Source organism: Drosophila kikkawai, chromosome 2L (genome assembly GCF_030179895.1).
Source record: "Drosophila kikkawai strain 14028-0561.14 chromosome 2L, DkikHiC1v2, whole genome shotgun sequence".
Taxonomy (NCBI): Eukaryota; Metazoa; Arthropoda; class Insecta; order Diptera; family Drosophilidae; genus Drosophila; species Drosophila kikkawai.
Window position 1 is genome coordinate 29,752,380 of NC_091728.1, and position 22,447 is coordinate 29,774,826.

At 39.1% G+C, this 22,447-nt stretch overlaps 1 protein-coding gene across 5 annotated transcripts in view; it reads left to right on the top strand.

Annotated features, from left to right (window-relative positions):
* The window catches only part of Wnt5 (Wnt oncogene analog 5), a 166,720-nt gene that overhangs the window by 59,755 nt on the left and 84,518 nt on the right, over positions 1 to 22,447 (top strand). Inside the window, exon 1 of one of the 5 annotated variants that reach the window (XM_070288073.1) lies at positions 16,192 to 16,345. The exons of the other annotated variants lie outside the window; for them this stretch is intronic. The gene's annotated coding sequence lies outside the window, so the exon portion shown is untranslated. Of the gene's footprint in view, positions 1 to 16,191; positions 16,346 to 22,447 lie in introns of those variants that run through there. 5 annotated transcript variants of the gene reach the window in all.

The following is a 22,447-nucleotide window of genomic DNA, read 5'->3' on the forward strand; positions in this document are numbered from 1 at the left end:
ACGAGGCGGGATCCCCAATGCGTATGCTTGGCGTTGTAATCTCCTGCAGCTATAAATCGATCTCCTAGAGAGTTATAAAAATCCATGAATTGACCTTCAGAGATTGTAAGTAGACAGCAGCAATGCAAAGGTTGCAGTTACCTGACTGCACTTTTATGGACGTAGCTTGCAAGAAATTTGTTGCAAACCTTTGGTGAAAATGGTGTTTGATACGTTCTCTGATAAGGATGCCGGTCCCGCCGTGGGCTTTACCATCTGGATGATCTGTGCGGTGGAAGGTATAACCTCTTATATGAAAGTTGTATTTGCTTGTGAGGTGCGTTTCGACCAGTAGCATAGCGTCGATCTGGTTTTCATTTAGGAATTGTGTTAGTTCAAGTTTATGCCGTGAGACGCCGTTGGCATTCCACGTGGATATACGTAGATTGGACATTGATAATTTCGACTGTTGTGCTACAAGCAACTGTATCACCATATTCTGATTCTGGACAAGCGTTTGCATGGTCGTTTTCATAAATGACATGAGTTCCATCATACTTTGTTGCATGGTCACCATCATGGATTCCAGGTTGTTTTGTGACTGCCCTGGGGCCTGCTGAGCGTTTACCGAGTTTGAGGGGGGAGGATTTTGCATACCTGTTCGTAGAGCTTCAGCGTAGGAGATGCCCGTGGGGGCACCTAGCGGACCAAAAGAGGATCTGGCTGCTTTGGCAAAAAATACTTCTGGAGTAGTTTTTGAATTATTATACACATTTTGTGTATTTTGTTGGCGTGTAGCTGTTGCTCGTCACATGCGACTCTTCAGCTCCTTGTAGACCACGCAGCCTCTGTAGTTAGCTGTGTGATTTCCTCCACAGTTTCCGCATTTTTTCTTGTTTGGGTCTTCTTTGTTCGCAGGGCAGTGTGCGGAATTGTGGAAGTCTCCACAGACTACGCAGACTGACCGAAGGGTGCAGTATGTCCTTGTATGTCCATACTCCTGGCAATTTGTGCATTGCACAGGACCGTTGCGTTTGTGCGGTTCTTCCACGGTGATTCTTCGATGCAATAGGAACTGCAACTTGTAGATCGGGTGAACTTCATTCTTCTTCATGGTTTTACTTTCTGGCTCCAGTTCGACTTTGAAAAGTGGTTGCGGCTTTTTGTTTTTATTTATAATGTTGCTGACATTCTTGGCATTCTTTTTGGATTCTTCCAGGTATTTAGACACAGCCCGGAAGTGTTCTTCTGTTTTGGTTTGAATTTTTGTTTCGCAAATGTTCCCTTTAATAAGCGGAACAACATGAAAGTTTCCGTCCCCGACCAGCGCAACAATTTTGTTGACCAGGGCGTTTGAGCTTTTCTCCCTAATATAAATGGGTGGGGGCTTTGGCTGTTTTTGGGTCTCCTGCTCCGGCTCTGCTTGGTTATTCTCATCAGCTGCTAGCGGAGAAAATTTGTTGGAGTTGTTTGGGTCGTAGCTTTTGGTGACACGGTTGATCTTAGGCTTGTTACCAACCGTGTTATGTGGGCTAAGCTTACGCTTAATTTGGATGTAGCGATCCATGCCAGTCTGTATGGCCGGAACCGCTTGTTGCTTTTTGGAGTTCACGGTTTTTGTTACCATTGAATTTGGCGATGCGGCCGTTGGCACCGATTTCGCAATATTGGTCGTTGATTTAGTTGTTGCTGTTGCTTTTGCTACGTTTGCAGAAATTGCAGCTCTGCTTGTTGTTGGTGCGTCTTCCATCGAAGCCGGTGGTGGTGGGGTTTGGCATTGGGAGCTCCAAGATGTGGGAGCTGGAATGAGTAGGGCGGGTGAGCAAGAGCGCGCTCTCGTGCCGTCGGCGGTCAGTAGAGCCGGGTTGGGCTTTGTAGACGTTTTTTCTGCTTCGATATCGCGAGTTGAGAAAAAAGTGAAACAGCCGTTTCTTTGGTTTACAGAGGTTCTACGCTCATTCTTTTGATCACCGCTCATTATTTTGAGCTTGTTACGCGTGGCACCATATAAATGAACTTTGCAACTCAAAAACACGTCTCACGCACTAGTGTCCGTATGTCATACGTACTGTACGGCTTGGGCTATCTATCAGTACGTAGTTTAGAGTTCAGAATTTACTTTTTCACCATAAAAAAACACTTCGAAAATAAACAACTCGTAGTGGTCGTCCGTAGCCACGTCTGCACTCGATGAAGGTCGAATGCGAATGCGAACCGATCCTTTGCCGTCAAATTCGTATGGCTTGGAGTCCTTGCCACTAGAGCTGGAAAAAACATCGGCGATGTATCGATACATCGATGTTTTTCAAAAATCGGGAAACATCAAGGTTTCAAAACATCGATGTTCGATGCTTTCTTCTTTTAACATATATCAAACATGCGTTTTGAAATACTTTTGCGTTCCGCCAACCTCTACTGAAAGTGAGAGGATGTTTAGCAAGGCAGGCCTTGTTGTCAGCGAAAAGCGAAGCTCGCTTAAGCCAAAAAATGTTAATATGTTATTATTTTTAAACAAAAATGATTGGATACCTTAAGTTAAGTTATTTTACTTTTTCTTTTGAGTAGAACTCGATATTGTTTTCTGTTTTAAGCCCAGTACTCTGACGAGAAAAACCCGCTGTCTAAATTAGACAGCGGAATCGCTGTTTATTTCGCTACCGAGCTAGTGTGACCAAAAAAATTATGGAAAATCCTGAAATGCCATGAAAATGTACTTTTTATGGCGTTTAAGGATTTTCTTTGGTCACACTGGACAGCTGTTTGTAAACAAATATTCAAAAAAAATATTAAAAATATTAATAAATATGGCATTAAATGTCCTTTGTGGGTTAAATTCCATATTATGGGCTTCCCCTTGACAGCCCCTATCAATGCCACCTTTTTCCTTCAACATTCCCTCCATAAAGGGGGTCTTCTCATTCAAAAGCCGTTTTTTTGGCCCTTTTTAAAAAAATTCTTACTTGAAAACGCAAAGAATAATTGAAAACTTTTTTTATTTATTGTATTTAAAAATGTTCAAAGTAACTAAAAAAGTTGTTCTTGCCTCGATACGAGGGTTGTTCAAAGAGTAATGAGACTTCAAACTTGGTGGTCGAAAAAAAAGGTGTCGTCCTGGCGGCCATGATTCAGGGTCTCCAGAGCGTCCGAAATGAAAAATAAGAACGGGGTTATAATCAGAATAGATGTCATTTTCGGGTGACGGAACAGATTTTTTTTTAAATTTTTTTAAACAAAATGGCGACCATTCAAAAAAAATTTCGATTTCGGGCTTTTTTTTGTAGTTTAGTGTAAAAAAAAAATATTTAAAAAAATTAAAAAAAAATCTGTTCCGTCACCCGAGAATGGTGACAATTCTGCGTCGATTCCACTTTGTTTCATGAAAATCGGTTCAGTTGAACTGGAGATATCATGGCCGCCAGTTCGAAAAACGTGGTTTCGAGATAAACGCGTTTGAAGTTTGAAAAAAGCTCATTTTGCGAAGACCTTGCTTCACAAAAAAGGCTGTATCTTCTGAAGTATTTCGAATTTCTAAAAATCTTTTTGGGGACATATACTGACCATCCCAAGCTATGAATAAAGGAAAAAAAAAATCGAAAAAAAAGTTGCCCAATGAGAAGACCCCCTTAAGGGTGTCTAAATAAATCAAATGAATTATTTAGACAGCGCGATATCAGCTGTTTACTATCTTGATCTGGCAACGCCATTCAATTTTCGCAGGCTTCATTTTCGTCGTCAGAGTACCGGAAAAAACGACGTGGCCAAAAATGTTCTTCTTCTTTTTTCGACACCGTTTTTTTTATATGGAGTTTGGCGGCTGTCTAAATTTAGTATTAATTTAAGTGTGATTTAGTTTTTATTTTTGTTTTGAAGGAAGGAGAAGAAATACAAGCAGAAATATATTGATCTCAAATAAAGCGTAATTTTTCATCAAGAGCTTTTACACATTTGAGTTTATTTTTTTTTTCACGCGGGTCCCGCTTCCACCTCCCGCCCAACCGACCGAGGGGCGCAGCCATGTGACGAATCGCGAACTAGATAGACGCGGTGAATGAAGGAAGAAAAGAACGAGGAAACGTTACGAGAGAACAAAAATAAAATTTAAAAAGGGAAAAAAATATAATATATTAAAAATATATATATGTATAAGTGAAAACGCATGCAAAATAAATATAAAAAAATAAAATATAATGTAACTAATTAATAACTACGATAAATAAATAAAAACGCATGCACAATAAATATAAAAAAGTATAATATAATGTAACTAAATAATAACTAAGATAAATAAATAAAAACGCATGCAAAATTAAACTACGGTGCTACACTACAAGCTAACTCAACAAGTATTAAAGTTTTCAGTACAGAAGGGCTGTCACTACGAATAATAATATCAGACAGGCGGTTGTAATCCGCACAAAAAATCCTAAAGGGTTCATGTGCTGCAAACTCCCGACTACAGTGATTTACTACTAATGGGATAAGGGTTCTGGATGTTAGTCGAGGAACATGGAAATTGAGCAGCCCTAAGGATAGGGGCTCTCAACATCACCATTTATTAAGTTGTTAAGAAATACGACACCAAACATCGTTCTACGGTTAGCTAGGGAGGGTTATTAATTAATAGAACTCTACTAGAATAGGACGGTTGCCTCTCATCAGCATCCCAAGGTAGGCCACGGAGGGCGAAAAGTAAGAAGTTCTTTTGTACAGATTCAATACGGTTAATATGGACTCCGAATTGGGGACTCCAGACGCATGAACCATACTCCAATATAGGGCGTACTAACGAAGTAAAAAAGGTCTTCGTTATATAAGGGGAATCGAATTCCTTCGACCACCTCTTAATAAAACCAAGCATGCCCCTGGCTTTATTAACCATGCACGAAATATGTTCAGCGAACGAAATTTTAGGGTCTAAGCGAACGCCTAAATCATCAACAAGAGATATTCTTTCAAGAGCACAATCATTTAGCATATAAGTGGCAAACTGGGGAGTGTCACGTGAAAATGTCATCAGCTTGCATTTAGAGCTGTTGAGATGTAATAAATTAGCACAACACCATGCTTGAAAGTTATTAAGATCCGATTGCAGGTCTGACTGGCAAGAGCTGTCCTTATACTGCAAGCATAGCTTAACGTCATCAGCGTACATAAGTACTCTAGAATTCGTTAGAACCAGCGGGAGGTCATTGATAAACAATGTAAATAGCAGCAGGCCGAGGTGGCTACCCTGCGGGACGCCAGAAGTGACTCTGAGGAATTTGGATAGAGCATTTTTAAACAGAACCTTTTGAGTTCTGTCACTCAAATAGCTCAAAATCAATTTACGAAGATCGACAGGAAACCCGATTAAGTCAAGCTTCCTTACAAGAAGATAGTGATTAACCGAGTCAAAAGCTTTACTGAGGTCTGTGTAAAAGTCTGTGTTTGAAAGTTACGTTGAAACCTCTAATAACAAAAGAGGTGAGTTGCAGGAGATTTGTAGTGTTCGATCTTCGCCTCATAAAACCATGCTGACTTGGAGAAATTACGGATCTGCATAAATGCTGCAAGTGGGAAGTAATTACATTCTCGAAAAGTTTTGGAATTGCCGACAACTTAGAGATTCCTCTATAGTTGCTGGCGTCGGATTTGCTACCTTTTTTGTGGAGAGGAATGATAAATGATTCCTTCCAAATAAGGGGAAATTCTGAGGTTTCTAAAAATAAGGTAAACAATGTCAAAAGGGGATTGCACAGAGGTCCGGCACAATACCTGAGCACGCAGTTTGGTATTCCATCGGGACCCGGCGAATAAACTGGTTTTACACGATAAAGATCTAAACTAAGGGAGCTTTCGTTTAAAATAGGACTGAAAATTATGTTCGACCTGGGCAAATCAAACGAGTAAGCCTGATCTGAGCAATTTGAGGAAGAATAAGTAGTTTTGAAAGAAAGCGGGGAAGGATGTAGATAGGGTTTTCGTTTAGTGTTAACAAAATTATAAAACTGTTTGGGGTCCTGCGTGAACTGAACCCCGCAGCGAGTTAAATAACTCTTATAACACTGCGCCTTTAGCACGGTGAAATTCGACCGAGCAATAAGATATCTTAAATGAACATGAGGAGAACCGGTACGTTTATAACGATTATAAAGCCTAGACTTAACGTTTAGGCGTGTCAGCTCTTTAGTGAACCAAGGTAGTTTACTAGATACCGACGGATAGGTTAACGGAACTCACGATGCAAAGAACGCATTCATGGCACTGTAAAAAATATCCACGGCGGACGCCATGTCAGTGCACCTGTAAAGATCATACCAATTAAATTCAGAAATTAAGATATCTAGCCTTTGAAAGTTTGCTTTACGAAAGCAGCGAACTTTAGTGGCTGAGCGACTCAGATCAGGTTTGGTCTTTACGACAATCCCCAAATCGATGGTCATTTCGAAAGTAGGATGGTAAGTGTCTTCGGGAAGCGTCAATGGATCAACTCTTGTTAAGTTTACAGCTACAGGATCAGTGACGAAACACAGATCTAGTAAGCGATTTAAAGAATTTAAGACATGGTTAACTTGGAACAAAGAAATGTCAAGCAAGCCATCTATGAGGTCATGCTGTGCCACAGTTTGGAGGACATTGGACGTACCATCTGATGACCAACGAGCTCCAGGTATATTGAAGTCTCCTAGAGTTATTAGTTGGGGTCTATCTGTAAGCATGGTGGAAACAGCCTGAATTGCCGAAAGGTGTTTCCAATAAATAGGCTCTTGAGCAGATGGAGGAACGTAAGAATAGGTTATATAGATAAAACTACCTGGAAATGATAGTTTTACACAGATAAATTCAATACCTCTCAGATCGTCAATTTGAACCAGTTCGGAAATAAGGGTGGAGTCAACGGCAATTAGAACTCCACCACCTCGCTGGGAAAGACGGTCCAATCTATAAGTTGTGTACTTACCCGGAAAAATTTCGGAGTTGAGAATCTCCGGCTTTAACCAGGTTTCGGTAAACACAATCACCTGGGATGCAAACGAAAAACTATCAGAATACAATTTAGAGAGCTTGCTGTGTAAGCCTCTGGTATTCTGATAGGAAAGTAGGAGGGAGGTATTTAGTTTTTTGGCACTGCCGTGACGCCCGCTGTCGCTGTGGCTTGTGCCGGCCGTGAAGGCCGTTTTTTCCTTATTTTTACCTCGTATTCCTTGACTACAGCGTGCTCGGGCCAGAAGTCACCAAAACAAATTGTGTCAAAAAGATCAAAGGAGACACTTATCTTGAAAGATGAGATGTCTCTGGGGTATGAGAAATTGAATTTTTCCACTTTCACATTTTTGGCTTGTTTTTTGCTGAGTATATGAGCTTGTACATCTTCTGATGCGAGGTCAGGGGCAAGCCGAGAAACAAATATTGTTTTTAATGGTGGAATAGCGGTGAGGGTCTTCGGTAACGCAGCGTTCCCGACTTCAGCGGGTGGTCCAGCCCTTTTTTTTCCCTGTGGGATAGCTGAGATTTTTTTTTAAGTCTGCGGTGTCAGAGATTGAGACACCGCAGCGGACTCAACTGATAAACCTGGCGGAGCTGCTGCCATTACTGACCCGGCACCTTCGAATGCCGAATCTTTAGCCGTTCCCGATCTCAACACCATTGGATTTGGTGTCGGTGTCAGGGGCTGTGCCGAGAGAGTGTGCCAAATCTTTTGTTGCTGGGGCTCGCCCAGTTGCAGCCGACCAGCAGCCGAATTTTTGCGTTTTGGCGACTCACTTAACAGCTTCATGCCGCTAAATTGAGCGTCCAGCGCTGTGAACAGGTCATTTGTTTTGCGAAAATTGACCCTAAGTTCACTAAATCTGCTTTTGGTTTGCCGTATGAAGGATAACATATCCTTCTCCACCTCACGACAGGCATGGCAACAATAGCGCAAGCGATTTTTGGCAGAAATTGCGTCAGCGATACGGCCCATTAAGTCTAGACACTTAGCGTGAACGACCGCATCGCAACAGTAAAGGCTGGGCTGATCTGCTAAAACCTCTTTTTGGCAGCCTTTAATATCGCAAATAAAATTTGAAACCATTTTCACGAACCTTTATCCACGGTGCACATTATGATATGGAGTAAAATACATTTTTTCAAAAAAACACCCTAAAATAATTCGATGTATCGATACATCGATGTTTTTTCTGAAAAACATCGAAACATCGATGCAGGTAAACATCGATTATTTTCCAGCTCTAGCCTCGAAGGCCGTCATCCGGCCACACGCTATTATGACGCCGTTAGAGTCCAGAAAGGGATTCATATTCTAAACGAAACTGGGTGCTGGTACTGGCCGCTGGTCACTGACTCGCGCGCGAAGGATCTTCGTTGAGTCGCGGAAATTAGGAGATGAATTCATTGCACTGTAAAATATATCCAGGACATTAGTCATGTCAGAGCACATGTATAGATCGGACCAATTATTTAAATCGGACCAGATATAAAATTATTTAGCCGTTTGAAGTCCATTTTGCGAAAACAGTACACTTTTTAGCTTTACCATCAGATATATTCTGAAAATCATTTCCAATGTAGGAAGTTCCTACAATAATTTCCTCGATCTAATAAAAGTGGAACAACTTTGAATGATAGCTTCATCAAAAGGAAGTTAATATTGTTGCACTCCTCGAAAGTTAGTAATTCAGAGAGTGAATTATTGTGAAAGTGGAGTTAACCGCTATAAGGACACCTCTCTCAAGTATAACACAGCTGGAAATACCTCGAACACTGAGTCTCCGGCTTTAGCCAGGTTCCTGTGAACACAATAACTTGGGAAGCAAACGAATGACTATCAGAATACAAATTAGGAAACTTATTACGTACACTTGCTCTTATATCTCTGCGTACAGGACAATAAAAAATCATAACATTGACTTTAATGTCAAATAACTCTGCAAATATTTTGCACTACGAATCAAAAATTGGTTCAATCTATTAGTCATTCAATTGACGTCGCCTCTTTATTTTTGCAGAATTATGAGCCTAGCGGTTTTCTTATAATGACCATTTTACCCAAACCCCTTTAAAAATAGCAGTCTCAAAAGTGTGCGTACAGCAAAGAAGATCGTAATTTAATGTCCAATGCAATTCTATTTTTGTTTAAAGTTCGCTTTGATTCTTTGATTAATCAATTTTTAATGGGTAATATATGCATTTGTGACTATGGTGTCTAAGGGAAAGCAGATATGCGCTTACGAAAGAAAAATCATACTTAAACTGCATCTTAAAGGCAAAAGCTACAGGAAGATTAGAAAAAACCATTGGCAGATCGCATTCATCTGTTCAAAGGGTTATTACCAATTACGGAAAGTCGGGATCTATCTTATCAGCGCCCAGATCTGGTCGTCCAAGCAAGTTAATGAAAAGAGAAAAATCAGAAATTCTCCAACTAGTCCAGAACAATCCAAAATTAACAGCGCACAAGCTTAAACTGGAAGGTGAGGAATGGTTTTCCAAAACCGTATCAGATAATACCATACGACGGGCAATAAAAAAAGGTGGATACAAAAGCCGCGTGGCCAGAAGGAAACCTTTTATTTCCGAAACTAATAAGAAAAAGCTATTGGATTTGGCAAATGACCACATAACGAAGCCATCCGAGTTTGGAATAAAGTCATTTTTTCGGACAAAAGCAAGTTCTGCATTTTCGGCATTAAGGGGAAAAAATATGTGTGGCGGAAGAGTGGTACTCCCTTGGAAAAGCAAACTTTAATGCCTACCGTAAAACATGGAGGAGGCAAAGTTATGATATGGGGATGTATGGCGGCCAACGGCGTAAAAAATCTTTCCTTTATAGACTCAATTATGGACCATAGGGCCTATATTGACATACTGAAGGCAAATTTGGTTGAAAGTGATAGACGGTTAGGTCTGGAAGGGGACTTTATTTTTCAACAAGATTATGACCCGAAATACACTGCCCACAATGTCAAGCTTTGACTTCTGTATAATACAAAAAAACAGTTGCGAACTCCTCCATAATCACCAGACTTGAATTCAATCGAACATTTGTGGGATATTTTGGAGCGTCGGAAACGCATCATTACATCCAAACCTATGCTAAAGGCTGTAATCTTAGAGGAATGGCAGAAAATAACAGCAGAGGATACAAGAAAACTAGTGGAATCGATGCCTAAACGTCTGAGGGAAGTTTTGAAGACTAAGGGCTACCAGACAAGTTACTAATCAGTAAATAAAAGACGATCTTCTTTGCTGTACGCACACTTTTGAGAATGCTATTTTTAAAGGGGTTTGGGTAAAATGGTCATTATAAGAAAACCGCTAGGCTCATAATTCTGCAAAAATAAAGAGGCGACGTCAATTGAATGACTAATAGATTGAACCAATTTTTGATTCGCAGTGCAAAATATTTGCAGAGTTATTTGACATTAAAGTCAATGTTATGATTTTTTATTGTCCTGTACGCAGAGATATGAGAGCAAGTGTAAGCCTCTTGCGTTCTGATAGGAGGTACTAAGGGAGTTTGATTAGTGAGGGTGCAGTGCTCAAATAGGGCTTAAAAAGACTAATTCCTATTGGCCGTTTTTTATTTTTTCTAGTTTCTTTTTGACAACAAAATCCTCTGACTAGATCTGGTTTATTTTTTTCCACTCAGGTCTTGGCTTGGATAAAGGCGATTAAAAGCTATTAAAGATGATTAAAGGTTAATTAAAGATGCTTAGTCTATAAAAATACAGGTTTATTTTTCGTAAGAGGTAGTCAAAATAACAAAAATAAAAAAAAATTAAAATCATAACAAAAAAATTTTGTTTTCGGTGCTTAAAATATTTTTATTTGATCAAACTAACAAAAATAAAGATAAAAAATTATGAAACTTTTGTTTTAAAAAAATCGTTTTCATAGCAAAAAAAATTATTTTTTCACTTTGATACCCTATGAAAGGGCGAATGGGTCAGAGTGGCACATTTTGCAGTACATAAATATATATTTTACAATAAATACCTTTCTAATGCAGTTTAAATTACTTAATTATCTTATTTAGTTAAAAAGATATGATTTTTGCAACGCTAAATGAGAAAAGGCGCTACTGTGCGGCGTAGATATTTGAGGTTATGCACATTCTCTTATGTACTTCTTTTAAGGTTTTTAAGATTTTGTTTATAAATTTTTGCAATATGCTGCGTAATGCGAGTAATTTAGTTGAAATAAGAAAGTACAAAAATAGGAACACGACCACCCGCGGCGTGATCCAATTCAGAATTAACTAATTACTGTCCATCTTAACCATTTACAGTAATAATTTCAGTTGACGGCGTTGCCGTATTTATATTAAAAACTAATTTTCAACGCATTTTCAAAGGACGATTTCTTCATATTTTTGTAGCAAACTCTTCACATTAATTAATCTTTGGTGTTTTGTCTTACTTATATTCTTGATTAATAACATACATATGTCATCATGTTTATTTTTGATACATACTTTAAGTGAATACATTTTATTATCCAAATATATCTAAAATGATGATATCTATATGACAAAGATCTGTGGTCTGCGGCAAGTTTTACATAGAGCCTGGCGCCTGCCTCTGGCAATTAGGTAAGCTGTTTTAGTGCGATCAGCACCCGTTCGGTTCAGTGTGCGTTTTGTTGTGCAAACTTTGCCACAGAATGAAGGATATCAGGCCTTGTAGCCAAATACATAAGAGAGCCCATAAGGGACTGATACTCGCTCGCACGCACTTCAAATAATTGAAGCCATATTTTTGTCCATAGCTCTTTGAAACTTGCCATGAGTTCAGGCGCTTCTCACGCTTTACCGCGTAGGCCCACTTGCATTCCAATCGTAATCTAGCCCTCAGGTACCTCAACAAGCGTATGTTTTTCTTGCCTCCAGGGTAGCAATTTCTTGATCCGTGAAATTCTTCAAAACCTTTCCATATCTGTAACTAAGTAGCCGTTAATGCATTTAGAGTTTGTGTTTGAGTGTTTTCTTCGTATGCGGCAGGATTCTCAAAATAATATAAAAAAATCATATCGAGTGACTCTAAGATTTCCAATAATTGGGTTGTGCAAACGGTATGCCGCAGTCAAATCCGAACACTCAACAAATTAATACTAAATTCTCTTGTTTGAAATATATTATTATGTTTCTTATCCTTTACTCCGACGGCTTTGAAATGAGAAACTTTTGGCTTTCTTCCATTCAGCAAGTATTCTGTAGTAGCTACGGCAGTGGTTTCGTACGATACGATTCCATATTTCTTTCATCATGATTAGCAAAAACGGAGCGTCAAAATAGTATGCTGCTTTTTTGCGATACATGATGGATTAATGCTAGCTGGTATCGATGTTCAAAATATCGATAAAAAAAAAAGTAAACCAAGGTAGGGATGAGTAGTGCGACTCTTACTTGAACCTCCAATTAAAGTTAGGCTTCGTTTTGGTCCCGCCTTTGTTTTCTGGTTGTGACTATGCCTCCTTCAGCACCATTCTGAATCTTTAAAAAAAGTAAGAATAGTTTCAATCTTTAGCTTCGCGACTTCTCCCAGCGATTCCAGTTGGTAAACCCGGAAGTGACGTATTCCGCTATTGTTTAATGCTGTATAGTGACAGAGAATGTGTTCTGGTGTCGCCTGATCCGCTGGTTCCTTGCCACTTCTACAGTTGATGTTATAAGGCAGCACCATCCTATCGCCCAATAGCCTGTGAAGGCTGCTGTGACCTTCATAATATCCTTCTTAATTAGGATGATGTCCCTAATCCATGACTGATCAGTGATCATATTGTTCGCTGAACACAATGTTTGTTTTTCATCATCTTATTTAGACTTCCGAAGTGTATATTTCCAAACGTGTAGATTTACTTTATTACTTCCAACCCACACAAAACCAACGTTTTCATTGTTTTTGAATAATAAAAAGACGTTTTTCTTTTTGTCACTTAAAACAACATTTTTTCTTTAAGGGGGTCTTCTCATTCAAAAGCCGTTTTTTGGACCCTTTTTAAAAAAATTCTTATTTGAAAACGCAAAGAATAATTGAAAACTTTTTTTATTTATTGTATTCAAAAATGTTCAAAGTAACTAAAAAAGTTGTTCTTGCCTCGATACGAGGGTTGTTCAAAGAGTAATGAGACTTCAAACTTGGTGGTCGAAAAAAAGGTGTCGTCCTGGCGGCCACGATTCAGGGTCTCCAGAGCGTCCGAAATGAAAAATAAAAACGGGGTTATAATCAGAATTGATGTCATTTTCGGGTGACGGAACAGATCTTTTTTTTAATTTTTTTAAACAAAATGGCGGCCATTCAAAAAAAATTTCAATTTCGGGCTTTTTTTTGTAGTTTAGTGTAAAAAAAAAATAGAAAAAAAAATTTAAAAAAAAATCTGTTCCGTCGCCCGAGAATGGTGACAATTCTGCGTCGACTCCACTTTGTTTCATGAAAATCGGTTCAGTTGAACTGGAGATATCATGGCCGCCAGTTCGAAAAACGTGGTTTCGAGATAAACGCGTTTGAAGTTTGAAAAAAGCTCATTTTGCGAAGAACTTGCTTCACAAAAAAGGCTGTATCTTCTAAAGTAATTCGAATTTCTAAAAATCCTTTTGGGGACATATACATACCATCCCAAGCTATATATAAATACAAAAAAAAAAATCGAAAAAAAAAGTTGCCCAATGAGAAGACCCCCTTAATGTTTAATGTTTATAGGTTAGGTTTGGTTAATTCGGACGGCCCTCTTGGGGCCACGCATAATCCAATATGGTCCATAGCTATCCGGGAATATTCCTGGATGGACCTAGAGACTATGGCGTTGTCGGTAATACCCAGCTTGACTGCATGTGCAGAAGACCTGTTAGAATACCCACTAACATTCTGCAGTCCTTCCGCGGAAGATTAATTTTTATACATTACATAAATATATTTTGGAAATTTATTATTCTTTTAAAGAAGGCAGCCGAGTCGATCTAGTTATGTCAACTAGTTCCTCAGTTTTGAAGCATGAAACTTCGACTACTCTCAGTACTATGTACATATATACAGGGTGCGCCAACTTTTTTGTCGGTATTTAAATATCGAATAACTTTGTCATTAGTGAACCAATTAACTTGAGTAGACCACTGTAGAAAAGCTCACTTCAGCAGAATTTTAACCATGGATCGCTTTACTCGAAAAGAACGCGCTGAAATAGTGACGCTTTACATTGAAAATAGTCGGTTAGTAGTGTTGACTCAAAAAACTCAATAAAGGCTAAACTGATTGGACCCAGATTTCCAGATTTCACACCTCCGGACATCTTTTTATGGGGATATTTGTTTACATCAGCAAGCCTCAAACCATTGACGAGACCATGGCTAATATTCGTGCAGAAATCATCGCTATACCACCTGAGATGCTAGAAAAATTAATTGAAATGCAGCAAAAAGGGCACATTTTGTGTGTCCAATAAAATCGGCCACTTGATTGATATTGTTTTCAAAAATTAATCTGTAGAAATTCTAAAGAACCAAATTAAATAAAAATAGCTCATACTTGAAAATCGGTTGTTTATTTTCAAAGATATTCAATGTTTACATACCGACATAAAAGATGGCGCACCCTGTACATATGTCAAAACAGGCCGTATCCGATTACTATATCATATAGCTGCCATAGAAACAATCGGAAAATTTGTAGGAAAAAATGTATAAGAAAAATTATAGCTCCTTTGCCTTTTAACATATTTTCATCTACTCTTAGACATGATCGATTTGTATTCTTTTAGAATTTCGGTTCTAATTTTATGAAAATCGGACGACTATATCATATAGTTACCTTATAAACGATCTGTAGGAAAAGATGTTAAGCTGTTATTCATTCCTCTTTAGGTAACTTTTACATATATCAAGCTACACGATCCAAAAAAAATCAGGAAAATTGGTCAACAACAAAAATAATAGGAAATAATTGTGTGAACCCATAGTTGAACATCCCAACATCTTTAAGTTGTTATTCTTGTTGTTGTTGACCAATTTCCCTGAAACAGTTTTTATCGAGTAGCTTTATTTATGCAGAAGCTGTCCAAAAAGGAATGCGGAACACGGAACAAGGATAAAAGAAAAAAGTAGAAGTACGTAGCAGCAGCGTCAGCAGTATTTACACGATGCAAATAATTAATTATTCTTTAAAATGTTTTAAGTTATCGGTGTGGTTTTCTCTTTCTGAAGCTTAAAGAAGATTAGAAGATTAAAGAAGATAAGAGATAAATTTATTAAAATGCTGAATATTATAGAATTATTTGCCAAAATTCTAAAAAAACTTGCGAAACAGTTAAAATATAATATTTTAGTCTACAATTTTTTGTAAATAGCAGTGGGCCGAGGTAACTACCTTGTGGGACGCCAGATGTGACACTGAGGAATTTGGATAACGATGATAAATGTTAACAGAACCTATTGTGTTCTGTCTCTCGAATAACTTAAAATCTATTTAAGAAGATCGACGGCAAACCCGATTAAGTCAAGCTTCCTTACAAGAAGAGAGTGATTAAATCATAGATTTGTTTTGTATTCTTACTACAATTTTATAAAAAAGAGTAATAAGTGCAAAAATATGCAAAGTTAAATTCATACGAAATGTAGACAATTAAATGGAACAGTCAGGAAAAATCCTTAATTGGTTAACATCGCTAAAATAGCATAAGAAAATTATTGAAATAGTAATAGAACACACTAGCGATGGCAAAATAACGTGAATAGCATATTGTATCATGTCTGCAAACTAAATTATAATACTCTGGTAATCCAAGCAAAACGACCTTTATAGTATACTAAAAAGCTTATTTAATTTGAAACAATATTTTATGGATTTTTTAGTCGACAGATTAATAACAAGATTCTTTTGAACATATTTATTCAATACACCACAAGAACATAAAAAGAAAAAGGCCCAACTACCTATTAGATTTATAGGTGGCTCCGTCAGCTATTGAGTCTATCAGGGCCTATTTACACCAGGCTGCATTATTGCGTTAACTCAGTAAACGTAGTTTTTTTACTAGTAGTTTTTAGTGGTGGGAAAAAGTTGCGTCCAAGTTGCGTTCATATCGATACCAACAGATTTGTTCGATTGTCGTGTCGATTACAAGAAATTTGTTAGATTTCTACTCGATATTCGGACTATCGAACAAATTCCACCACCAATTCGAAAAAAAACTAAGCAGCCGACGATTGATAATTCAAATAATTCAATCTGATTTCAAAAACGGCCGAAAATAGATTTGTGTGATACACAATGTGTGAAGAAGAAGAGCTGTCGTTGGGGGCACTTTTAGGGGATTGGACGGAAAATGTTTTAGCCAGTCGTCTATTCCTGAGACTGGCCAGTGAAAGAATTGTCGGGACCAATTGGAAAAACAGGTAGAATAGAAAAAAAGCGGACTCTGCTTCATCAGGAAGACAGAAACAAACAATTAAAATAAAAATCTTAAAATGTATATGCAAATTATTTATTGGAAATGAACGCCCAACACTTCCCTAATGCGTTTAGCATTTTCGCTTGCATTTCCTATACAAGTCTTGATCGGGTTGTGCATCCCTTATTGCACACTTTTACTCGGGATACGGCAAGGGACCTCGCTATAGTCGGGTATTCCGCAGAGGATCCCATGGTGTTCAGGGCAATCCCTGAATTTTGAAGCTCCTCGAAGGTTGCTGAAGACATCCCAGCCAAATCCATGAACTTTATCTTTATGTTGCTCTATTGCTGATATTATCAAGCTGTCGTCGTTGTTCATTTTCATAATTTTTTTTGTTTTAAATAATTTCAAACAAGCTATCAAAAACTAACGCAATAACGCAACTTTTGTAGTATAAACTAGCGTCTTGCGTTAATTTCGATTTCGATAGGTAACTCAGGTCGGTGTAAATATACCTTCATATTATGGATTTGGTGATGTGATACTCGTTAATATCACATTAAATCGGCCTGAATTAGTTAATATTTTGAAAGATCATGGTTTTTGGTTTCGAATTAGACTATTTCCCAATATTCCTTAATTCCGGAAACATAGGCTTCCAATTAGACTATTTCCCAATAATTTCTTAATGGTGCTGAGTATCAAAACGGATGGATGACTAAAATTTTTTCAAGAAATCTGTATATACAGTTCTACCATGGCATTTATCAAGTTTTGACATTAATATTGTCAAACCCAATTAGTTATCATTTAATGTGAAAGAATTATTAAAAAAATTAAAAACATTAAGGTCATGTACTTGAAATAACAGGCATTTTGTCCAAATTGACTCTTTAATTTGACGATATTTTCAGGGTACAAGCCTTTACCTATTCTTTTGCTTTTTAAATGTTCTCAAACTGTGTTATCCTGCTATTTATCGGCTCGGCCAACTTTCACCGTGCAGAACGCGCAGTGTTATAATAATTATTTGACATGTTACAGGCCTGAAAAAGCTTTGTTATTTTGTTAAAACTAAACGGAAACCTATTACGCATTCTTCCTTGCTCTCTCTTGAAATTACAACAGCAGTTCATGATCCGGCAATTGCCCACCTATTTGCTCAGTTTTTTTAAACTCCTACTTGAACTTAAATCAAATTAGACTTAGGCTGCAAACATAGTGCGCGCTGAGACGAAGATGAAGATGAAGACGAATTGCTTGCGATGCGAGTAAGCTAATAGGTTGCATAGTGCAAGACGAATTTGTTGCGATTTTGTGATGTTAGTCGCATTGGATTTCTCATCATATGATGACCTGCTGTTAGAAAAAAGTTTATTTTTTAAATTAAAACAGAACAAAAAAGTGAACGGAAGATTTCACCCAACTAATTTGAAAAGAAATGAGGCAAATCACAAGTAAATTGCTGTGTTGCCAGATGAAAAATTGACTCTCCCACTAAAAAATCTCAAAAAGTTGAAATTTTCTCCTAAAAAATCCAAAATAGCAAGCGATCCGTCTTCAAAAACAGTACTGCACCGTTTGAAGCTGATCGCTTGCGTTATATATAAGTTGCTGGCAATTCCAAAACTAGTCGAAAATTTCATAACTCCTCATTTGCACCACCTGTGTAGCTCAATTATTTCTCCATGTCAATCAACATGGTTTTATTAAGCGAAGATCAATAACAACGAAACTTTTGGAGCTTACTTCCTTTATTATAAAGGGCTATCGAAATAAATCCATTCTCGTCTTGTTGGGAAACTCGAATTAATGGGATTTCCTATTGACCTTAATTGGATCTCCAGTTATCTGAATGGCAGGACTCAAAACGTCCGCTTTAAAAATAACCTATCGAATGTTCTCAGAGTTACTTCTGGCTTCACGCAAGGGAGTCATTTTGGTAAGTTTTGGATCGATTGCTAACGATCAAACTAAAAACCGCAAGGGTACTTAAACTTCGGCGTGCCGAAGTTAGCTTAAAATAATAATAATTAAAATAATTCAAAAATCTGACATATAGAGGATTTTATGAGGCCGGGTTTCAGTTCAGTGCATCAAATTCCTTCGAAAAAGTATATATATTGTGGTTCTTGGCCTTACGTTTTTGTAGATAAAAATTTATTTTGTGTTTGAAAAATCTAATATAATTTAAATTTATATAAATGCCGAACACAAATAAAGTAATTAAAATGACATTCACCGTACACATACAGCTTTGCGTTAGCTGTCAAAGGCTTCGGACGTGTTTTCGGCTATTAAAAAGAAAAAAGGGGAAAATACAAATTTTTCTTATGCTTTCGTGGAGTGCAGACGCGTTTTTGCATTGTAAAGAGTCTATGGACAAGTCCACCTTTGTGGCAAAAGCGACTGTGTTTTTTCTAAATCCGACTTCTAAGGACGTGGTGTCAGTGCCCCCACGTTCCGCTATTTCTGTCAATTGCGAAAACAAAGTGAAACGAAAGACAAGCCTAATAGCTGTAATAGTTCCGGGTTTCGCCCGGTTGCGGGTCGCGCGTATTCGCCACTCGGTCTCAATCGCCTTTGTGAAGCCTTCCCAAAAGGTCCCGTAGTCGGTAAAGCAAGTTCACTATGTCTGCTGAATCGGATCTTGACATCGAAAAGATTGCGGCTGAGGCCCAGAAAAAAATGAGAGAGGCGTTAAATTCCTCGATAAACCAATTTAACGCCATTTATGCCTCGACCTCTAATAATGCTCGGCCAGTAGCAACTCAAGACTCTGAGCAAGATGCTATGGCTGATGACGACGATTGGTGGACCCCACGTCCCAATAATAAACGCCGTTTAAGATCAAGCCCTTACAACTCAAGCTCGAAAATTATTAGGAATTCAAATAGCCCAAAACCAGCAGCATCTGACAATCGGTTCTCGGATCTGTCAGATATGGACACGGACGATGAAATTATGAAATCACCACAAACAGTCGGTCAAAATAGATCCAACCAAGCCAGTATCAGCACCAGCAACACCAGCAACACCACCAACACCAGCAACACGACCAACACCAGCAACACCACCAACGCCAGCAACCAAGTCAGCAACACTCTAACCAACAATTTAAGCAACAGCGGCAACACCTGTAGCAGCAATAATAGCAATACGACTAGCTGCAATGGTAGTCCAAACCAGCCCTCAGACAACAACGAAACCTCACCGTCTCACAAACCACCACCAATTGTGGTCAAAAATTGTGAAAACTTAAACGGACTTATCAGATCCACAGATAAGGTCGTTCACCCAACCAAATATTCCATTAAATGCCACCCAGATAATTCCGTTTCGATCTTGGCTTCAGATTCAGATGCGTACAGAGCCATTACTAAATCGCTTACCTCAAAAAAGGTGCCATTTCATACCTGGCAACTTAAAGAGGAAAGGTCTTACCGCATTGTCATCCGAGGTGTGCATCACTCCATTCCGGATGAAGATATTAAGGAAAGCCTTACTTCACTTGGCCATACTATCCGCTTCATCAATAGACCCAGAAGCCGGTTCGATAAAACAAAGCTCGTCAACCTTGTCTTTGTTGAATTAGAACCAGCCGTCAACAACAAAGAAATACATGAGCTTAAAACGCTTTGTCGTCAACGGATACAAGTTGAGCTTCCTTTCAAAAAGGACGTTGTCGTGCAATGCTATCGGTGCCAATCTTACAATCACACAAAAAATAACTGTCATAAGGAAGTTAACTGTGTAAGATGTGGTCAGCAACACTCCATTGAAGACTGCCAACGAGATGTACATCCAGTTAAATGCTACAACTGCGGCGGTAATCATACTGCAAGCTATAAGGGCTGTATCGTATACCAGCAGACAGTAAGTCGACGCAAAACTGCTACATCCCATCGTAGCCCCCATCAACAACAACAAGTTACGGCTCCAACTGCACGAAGAGGCATTGAGCCCTCGCTATCTTACGGGTACGTCGCCGGGGGATCTCGCCAAACACAACAGGCTAGCCCTCAGCAATTTACAAGCCAACAGCAGCTGCAACAATTCCCACCACTAGGAAGTAGGTACCGGAAGCAGAACCAACAAAGTCAACGTAGGGAAAACAACCGGCAACCCCAACAACCAATGCTGGACACAATCCCAAGGCCAGAGCAACATCCAGGAACCCAGCAACAGCAACAACCGCAACAGCAAAATCTATCCCAGCAACTGCGTAATATCCAGAATAATCAGCAATGGCAGCGGCAAGAAGAAATGTTCATGCGATCTGATGAAAAAATGTCAGTTCTCGTAACACAACTAGAAAAGATGTTCCAGATGATGATGTCAATGATGACTCTCGTCACTAGCCTTTTATCACAAAACGCGCCAGGATCTACTCAACCAAGTTCTGGACGTCTCCCAGTTTATCCAATCCAACCATGAGTCAAATTGGACTCAAAATTGGTGTGTGGAACGCCGACGGGCTGGCCAACAAAGCACTGGAGCTAGAGCTTTTTGTTCATAAACATCACATAGATATTATGTTGGTCAGCGAAACACACTTCTGCTCTCGTTCATACTACAAACTACACGGATATGACGTTCACCTATCTAACCATCCCGCCGATCGCCACCGTGGGGGCTCTGCAGTCATCATAAAGTCCTGTCTCAAACACTACCAATTTTTAACAATGGAACATCAAAGTGCTCAATGTGTCGCAGTCAAAGTCAATACGGATCAAGGTGAAATTGCTATTGCCTCTATTTATTGTCCTCCAAACTTCCAGCGCTCCTATGATGACATTAGAACACTGTTTGAGGAACTAGGACCCAAATTTCTAATTGCCGGTGATTGGAATGCACACCATCGACTTTGGGGTTGTCGAAATTCCTCTGTCAGTGGAAGAGTATTGGCAAACTATATCCTCAGCTCTCACATTCAAGTCCTTGCAACCGGAGGTCCTACCCACTACCCGTACAGCCAGCGTACGCCAACTGCAATTGATTTTGCCATATATGGGGGGATTCGCTCTGAGCTCCTATCCATCTCAGGGAGCTTGGAACTTTGTTCTGATCACATCCCATTGTTAATTGAGCTAAGAAGTGCTGCTTTCAAGGTCTCCCAAAAAACACATATTCTCCCTCGAAACGCAAATATTCCACGGTTTCAGGCAGCAATTAACCAGCTAGTAAACCTCAACATGGTCCTGAGATCCCCTGAAGACATTGATGATGCCACTGAGGTCTTTGTGCGAAACATTCACATTGCTGCCGAATCTTCAACCAGTGGACAAGGCGCAATAAACCCATCAGATCCACCTCATGCTCTTTTAAAACCTGAGGTCCTGGATTTGGTGAGGTCGAAAAGAGCCTTGCTTCGCAGATTCATGCGGTCGCAAAATCCGGCCGACAAAAGAGCATATCGTCGCGCTGAGAACGATCTAAAGAAGTTGCTGCATAAGACGAAAAATGATTATTTCTCAGATCTACTACGCAATGCAGACCCCACAAAACCGTATGGATTTAACATCTGGAAAGCAGCAAAGTCAGTTAAACGGCAGCCCCCACGCAGAATCCCTATAAAGCGTGCTGACAACACTTGGTGCAGATCGGATGCAGATATTTCTCTGGCTTTTGCTGACGAACTAGAAGGTCGATTTCAGCCGTTTGATCTTGCTAGGAGTGAGGACGTGGAAGCAACACTGGCATTTCTTAATACTTCCTGCCCAGATGTAGAGCCCATTCGTCATGTAAGTCCGGAAGAAGTTTGTCTCCAAATTAAAAAACTGCACGTTAGTAAAGCACCAGGATTTGACGGAATCGATAATAGAGTTGCCAAAGCTCTGCCCAAAAAGGGCATATTATTCCTTGTGCTCCTGTTCAACTCCATGTTACGTATTTACCACTTCCCCACACAATGGAAGTGCGCAGTGATATCGATGATACCTAAGCCAGGCAAACCGGAGAACCTTGTTGCGTCTTACCGGCCAATAAGCTTGCTGCCAACATTCTCTAAAATATTCGAGAGAATATTTCTTAGCAGAATGATGGCAGTAAGAAGTGTTCAGGATGCCATTCCAGATCACCAGTTTGGCTTCCGGAATCACCA